This window comes from Euprymna scolopes, chromosome 29, assembly GCF_053919585.1.
Source record: "Euprymna scolopes isolate OS-2025 chromosome 29, ASM5391958v1, whole genome shotgun sequence".
Lineage (NCBI taxonomy): Eukaryota > Metazoa > Mollusca > Cephalopoda > Sepiida > Sepiolidae > Euprymna > Euprymna scolopes.
In genome coordinates, this window is record NC_136510.1 from 53,799,546 (window position 1) to 53,806,957 (window position 7,412).

Consider the following 7,412-nt stretch of genomic DNA (forward strand, 5'->3'; position numbering starts at 1 on the left):
TTCTGGTTCTGGTTCTGATCCTGCCTGATCAGACGAACTACAACTACCACTCCTTGCTCGGTGACCTCACTCATTAGCAGCTCATCATCTGATGATTCATCGCTTTCTGTAGTTGTGGGATGTACTTCACTAGCCGGGCGAAGACCGCGCACATGGCGTGGGGTTCCATCAACAAGGACCGACTGCTGGCTGACCACTCCAGATATTCGTCCTCGCTTGAACTTGGTGGTGCACCGGTTTCCAGGGGTCTAACCCAAACTGGATCCCCTACCTTGTATTTGTTATGACTCTCCTCGTCGATTGGTTGGACAGTGTCAATGCCCTTTATCCTAACACGGTATTTGTGTATGGCATTGACCGGTGCTGTTGTTAGTGTCTTCCCATCATTTGGTGTGATGTTATACCAATACGTGGCCTCCGTAATGGTGCATTGCTTTCTGGCAGCAATTCTCTTGATGCTGCGATGGCTCCTCTCAGCAATGCCATTCCCTGATGGCACATGAGCACATCGCAGTCGTAGTCGGACATCCCACTCATTCAACAACTGCCGAACTTGGTGGCTACAAAAAGCAGCATCGTTGTCCGTCAATATCTCTTCCGGCGCACCTCGCTCAGAAAAGATAGATGACAGTTGGCGGACAACATTCGCTGAGTCCTGCCTGGTCATTTGCCGCCACACCGCAAAACGAGTGGGTCCACAGTCGATAAGGGTTAGAAAGGGCTTACCACTGTAATGGGTAATATCCATCGCTAATCGTTGCCACACATGCTCAACTTCCAATCGCCCCTTCTGCCATTGCTCAGGTGCAGGATCGATAGACTGGCATGCCTCACAGTGCTTGATGATCTGCCTGACATCCGCCCTTGTCACTGCCGGGTCCACACGCCTCGCAAAATACAAAGTTCTTTTGATACCTGGATGTCCACTCTGCTCATGAATTCTTTGTATTCGGCATGAGCTAATCGCGCCAACTGCGCAAGATCGAGCAGTGAACTCCACGCCTGTCTTCACAGCTTCATACCATTTGTGAGGCACACGGATTAGTTGGTCTGCACGATTACAGGTCATATTCTGATACCAGACTCTTCAGAGTGTTTAGCCTCCGCCGGATTAACATCTCACTCGCTGCCTTAGTACGGACTCTTGTTCGTCCCGAGAGAGTGTCGGACACCCAGTGGTAGACGCAGAGAGAATCCGTGTACAAGTGTAACTTCTTCGACTGCCATTGCAGTGCCAGATTTAAACCCTTCACAACAGCATCCAGTTCCGCCAGGTTGATGTGTTGAGCATCATTCACGGGTCGCAGCCAGCATGCGTCTTCAATTACATTTCCACGTTGCTCCAATAACACTCCCAATGCCAAAGAACTAGCGTCAACCCACACATTCACAGTGTCCCCATCGACACACCATTCTCCACGGGCAGGATCCTCCTTGTTAACTCTCTCTAGGGTTTCTGTCATCATCAGAGTTAGAAGAGCATCATCAGATACATCATCCCAACCTGTAGTTACTAAACTTGCCCTGCGTTTGATGACGCCCACAGCTGCTCGGAGCCAGCCACACGCTGGTAAGTGACCAATAAGTTTCCCACACAAGGAAAAAATAGTCCGCCGCGTAATAACATCAGCGATGGTTGGAATCTCACTGCCACGCCTCCATCGTAAGGTACCGTCTTTCCCGCAAACGTCCAATCCTAATACCCGTGCTCCATCCCTCAGACGTTCGGGATCCTTGCACTCCAACCCGAATTGAGCTAACTATTCTCTGACGTGCGACGCAGATTGTACGTCTTCATTGACGTACACATCATCAATATAGGCCGATGTTGCGTCCTCAGTGGTCTTTTCCTGGGACAACACTGCATTTACGATGGTCTTCATGATTTGCGGTGCCACATTCAGCCCAAAGCCAAGCCGAGTAAGGCAGTATCTCTGACCCCGGAACCACACTGTCTGGAACGGCCACAATGTCTCATCCACTCGCACCTGCTAATAAACCTTCCGCAAGTCTACTATAGACACATTGGAGCCCTTCTGGCGCCATTCTCTCAGCTTGCTGGCGCACACGTCAGCATCGGCAGTGTACGTCTCAATGTATCTATTGAGTTCACGATAGTCCAGCACCGGACGAACTTTTGATTTGTTATGCTGGACTATCGCCATTAAGGGAATCAGACCCCTGGGTGGTCCCAGCTTGTTGGGGTAGGGGATCAGCCATCCATCCTGGATCCATGCCTCAAGTTCCTTCTCGTATTCATTACGGGCCTCGTCGGGTATCGAGTACTCTGCAATGCTATTCTTGAGTTCGATTGGCGCCCTTCCTTCTGTCCACTTCCACGATGCAGTCCATGGTTTTTGTTGAGGGTCGTAGTCCACCTTAAAATCAGGCCGATCAATGTGAACTGCGGCACACACTGGGGTTTCCAAAAATCGCACAGTCCCATCTCTTCCGATAACCACTCCCCCCAGTGCCTTAATAGCATCATATCCCAACAGTACATCGAATCCCAGCAAATCCCCTCGCATCACCAGCACATTAATGTTTGCGGCCACACCAGAGTCTGTGTGGACTTTGACAGTTCCGGCTCCACAGCAAGCTTGCGTATTGCCACCTATTGTGGTTACTTTGATGTTCTGCTTTGTCCAGTTTCGACACAACTTGGCACTCATGATGGTGTGTGAGCACCCGGAGTCGAGAAGAGCTTAACAAAGCACTTGGTCCACGTACACATTTATTGTCGGTTGCGCCTCAATTAAATCTTGTCCGGGGAACAGGGCAGCGCTGACGTCCTGCTCCCTGATGCATTTCCCGCACAATTTTGGGATAAATGTCCATAGCTACCACATTGGAAACAGCGCGGGCGCCCCCGCCACTTGTTAGTACAATTTCTTGCGATATGGCCTCGCTGGCCACAGCAGAAACATCTCCCATTGGTCGTGGGTCTCAAACTGGGACTCTTTTCAGCATTAGTCTTGGCTGCCTGCTCCATCATTACAACCGGTTCCCTCAGGCCCTCCTCATCTCTGATAATGGCTCGAGCGCGTTCTAACAAATGTTCCATGGGCACTACAGATACGCTGGTGGAAGCCCTCAACAGTTGCTTAACATGGGTAGGAAGGCCGGCCACAAACGCATACGCCAGTGTTTGCTCTGACACTCCATTGCCAAATAGAACTGCAAGTTTCTTCCGCTCCGCGAAGAAGACGTCCACGGTTTCTCCTGGCATGAGCTTCCTAGTGGCAAATGTTTCGTAGGCCGTACAAGGATCCATGGCAAATGCCTTGTATAAAGCATTTTTTATACAGGTAATATCAGCCTTCTCCACAGCACTCAGTTGCTGATATACACTTAGGGCGCCTCCAGCCAATCTCAGGGGAATCACGGTATGCACCCCCTTTACTTCACAGAGGCTGCAGGTCAGCTCAACCCTTTCGACCCAGTCGACAACAGAAGTGGATCCGTCAAATTCGGGTATCAGTTTTAAATCAAACTTTGCCCCAGCCATAGTTGTCCAGGAAAAGAGACAAAATGAAATCGCCGGAATAGCTTATGACCTTCACCTTCACCGAGGTGAACGATTTATATGACCTTCACCGAGGTGCGCGACTTGACACACAAAAATAAACCGCCTCTTAATCACCTGCTAACGCACACGTCACTGTAACGTCCAATGAAAAAAACAACAACCTTCTCACTCGACCTGCCTTTATACCACTATCTCAATCCCTTCTCTTGCGCATGCGCCTGTAGATTCCCGACAACCTCGAGACTTCCGCTTATAAAAACCCAAATTTTGTTGTCGCGCATGCCTATACAAGGCACAAACACGAGGGCGTTTGTTGTGTTGGTAAGTACTACAATAAACACTGTCTGAAGCGATTAATGTCGAATATTTTTAAAAAGGAGAATTTTAACAAATAAATAATATTTGTGTTAACGTTTCGTTTCCGACTCTCAAGAGGAATCGATTTAGATTTCATCAAATTTTTTGCTAATTTCTAAATTGTAAGTTGAAAAATAATTATTCTTTCATTTCATTACGAGCTTATTAAAAATGATTTTGTTAAAACCACCCAAATGTTAATGTTCATATATTTATATAAATAAACGCGAACATTTTTATTTCGTGTTTAGTAAATACTCATGAATGAAATGTTTATTGTTTTAAAAATGTGTGTGCATATGTATGTGTATGTGTGTGTATATGTATGTATAAAATGCACAGAATTCAGTACATGTTTTACACAACGGCTTTGTTGAAAGTAGATGGTCAAATAAGAAAAACAACTGGGTGGAGTTCACATACCCGGTCATTAATCCGAAAGGTCTAGGGAAAAACATATTCATTATACTCACATAACTCTGTGTGAATGCATACTTATCAGTGTATTTATATTTATCTTTCAATCTTCTTGTTCATATCTATCAGTCTTTTCAAATATTTCTTTCTATTTACATCGATATCGATCTATATATCTATATTTGTGAAGCCCGCAATTCAATGTTGGCTTCTTAGTGTTGAGTGGCGGTGGTGTGATGTTTCTCCTTTTTAAAAATATTCGAAATCAATCGCTTCAGACGGTGTTTATTTCCGATTTCAGTATTCGATACTTCTGTCTCCAGGAAATCATCCGCTGTTGTGATGGTCTTCAGTTCAATTCACTCCCAACCGTCTCCCGCCCTCTCTCGCGTAAAACAAGACGGGGAGAAAATACCCGAATGATATTCGTTCGTTGCTTAATATTAATGGCACGACCAACTATTCATTCCGTCCAATTTTTGGCATTCTCTCAATTGTCCACAGGATAAAAGGATTAAACAGATTAATTTTTCATATACACGACACGATTATTATTATTATTATTATTATTATTATTATTATTATTATTATTATTATTATTATTATTATTTATCGAATTTTTATTTTTTGTTCCTATTTTTATTTTTTTTATTCATTATTCATCCTGTTTGGAAATTGATTCTCTCACCATTTCACTTCGACCCAACATATTTTGTATTTATAAATCGCGTTTCCCCGTTCTTCTTTCATTTACAACTGATAATTGCTTTATATTTACTTTCGATTTCCATCCATCTAGCCTTCCTTTACATATTTCTTTCTTTCATTCGTTATTTTGTTTTTCGTTTCCATCAATTTATATGCCGGTTTCTTTGTTAATTTCTTTTGTTTCCTTTTGTTTCCCTATACTATTTCTTTATTTTTTCTTTACTTTTTCTTCTTTCTTTCGTCCCGTTCCTTCTTTCTTTACTTCTTTATTTCCTTCAATTATTATTCTCATTAGTCTTCTATTTAACTTCCGTTATTGCAACTTTCATTCTCGTTCTCTCTTTTGCCATTTTCTTACTTTTTTCTTTTCTTCCTTTCGTTATTTTTCCTTCATTTTTCTCTGAATTGTTATATCTCTTTTTTCTTTTTTATTTTTAGTATTCCTTTCTTTTTCCTTCATTACTATTTTCTTATTTCTTTTTACTTTCATTCCTTCATTCCCCATAACTGTTTTTTTGGTTGAATTTCACTTTTATTGATCGTATATATTGTTTTATGTTAATTAATTACGTTGAGTCTTCACTAGGATTTTTCTAATTTATTCTTCTAATTTTATTTATTTTATTTAAAATAATTTTTCATTCGCGCATTATTCCTTTTCTTTTTCGTCTTTACAAACTAATTTTCTTATTAATCCAGAGAAGGCAAGACTTGTCACACAATTCAGTTTTACGACGGTTACCATTAATTTTATTTTTATTTCCTTCATTTGCATTTTTCGGTTTCTTTCTGTTGACAATTGATAGAGACAATAAAAATGGCGTTGAATCAACCACAATCAGCGTTTATCGACGCCCCCCTCAAAATAAAAAAAAGAATTATAATAAAATAAAAAATGAAAAAAAAAAAACAAATGCAAAATATTGAATTCTAAAAACGAATAAAAAAAAAATAATAAAATAAAAATTTTGAAGAAAAGAATGGAGACAGTAAATTGAGAAATAGGAATGGAAAGAGAAAAGGAAAATGCAGAGCGAAAAAAGCAGGAGGAAATGTAAAAGTAAGAACGTGGGAAGTAAATAAAGCGAGGGGGAAAGAGAAGAAAAGCAAAAAAAAAAAACCAAAAAACAAAAAATAAAACAAACAAACAAACAAAAAACAAAAAGAGAAGAAATCAAGAAAAATAAAGAAAAATTGTTACGTTTCAATGAGAGTTCAATAGCGTACGGAACAAATACTTAAAATTTGATTTGTCAAAAATAATACTGTCTATAAAAATGTGTTACCTTTACATCACATTACACACACACACACACACACACATATATATATATATATATATATATATATATATATATATGTGTGTGTGTGTGTGTGTGTGTGTGTGACTTCCTTCAGTCTTGATAGTCTATGGATACCAACTGTAATGGTGCTGCGCGTGAAATTTTTATGGCAAAAGTTGTGCGATCTCCAACCACACCTCTCCTGAGTTGACATTGTTAAATACCAGTGGCGAGTGGAGGTTCAGAACGACTGAAAACAATGCCGAGATAAGCGAAAAGGACATACAGGGCCTGGTACTAGCCATGCCCAACATTGCTTAACTTCGGTGATCTGAGACCGGTGTGTCATCATAATTATGCCGAATATATATATATATATATATATATATATATAAAGGCTTCCTTCAGTCTTGACAGACTATGGATACCCACTGTAAGGGTGCTTGCGCGTGAAATTTGCGTGGCAAGAGTTGCGCAATCTCCAACCACGCCTCTCCTGAGTCAACATTGTTGCATACCAGTGGCAAGTTGAGGTACAAGACGACTGGAAATAATGCCGAGATAAGCGGATACAACGCCTAGAATTCCCAAATGGTCACCCATCTGGTACTAGCCAGGCTCAACGTTGCTTAACTTCGGTGATCTGACGAGAACCGGTGTGTCAACGTGATTATGCCGTGTGTATGTGTGTGTATATATATATATATATATATATATATATATATATATATATATATATATATATATATATATATATATATATATATATATATATATATATATATATATATATATATATATATATATATATATATATATATATATATATATATATATATATATATATATATATATATATATATATATATATATATATATATATATATATATATATATATATATATATATATATATATATATATATATATATATATATATATATATATATATATATATATATATATATATATATATATATATATATATATATATATATATATATATATATATATATATATATATATATATATATATATATATATATATATATATATATATATATATATATATATATATATATATATATATATATATATATATATATATATATATATATA

At 39.3% G+C, this 7,412-nt stretch overlaps 1 pseudogene; it reads right to left on the reverse strand.

Annotated features, from left to right (window-relative positions):
* Window positions 1–6,860: 6,860 nt before the first annotated feature.
* Window positions 6,861–6,977, reverse strand: LOC145252881 (5S ribosomal RNA; annotated as a pseudogene).
* Window positions 6,978–7,412: the final 435 nt, after the last annotated feature.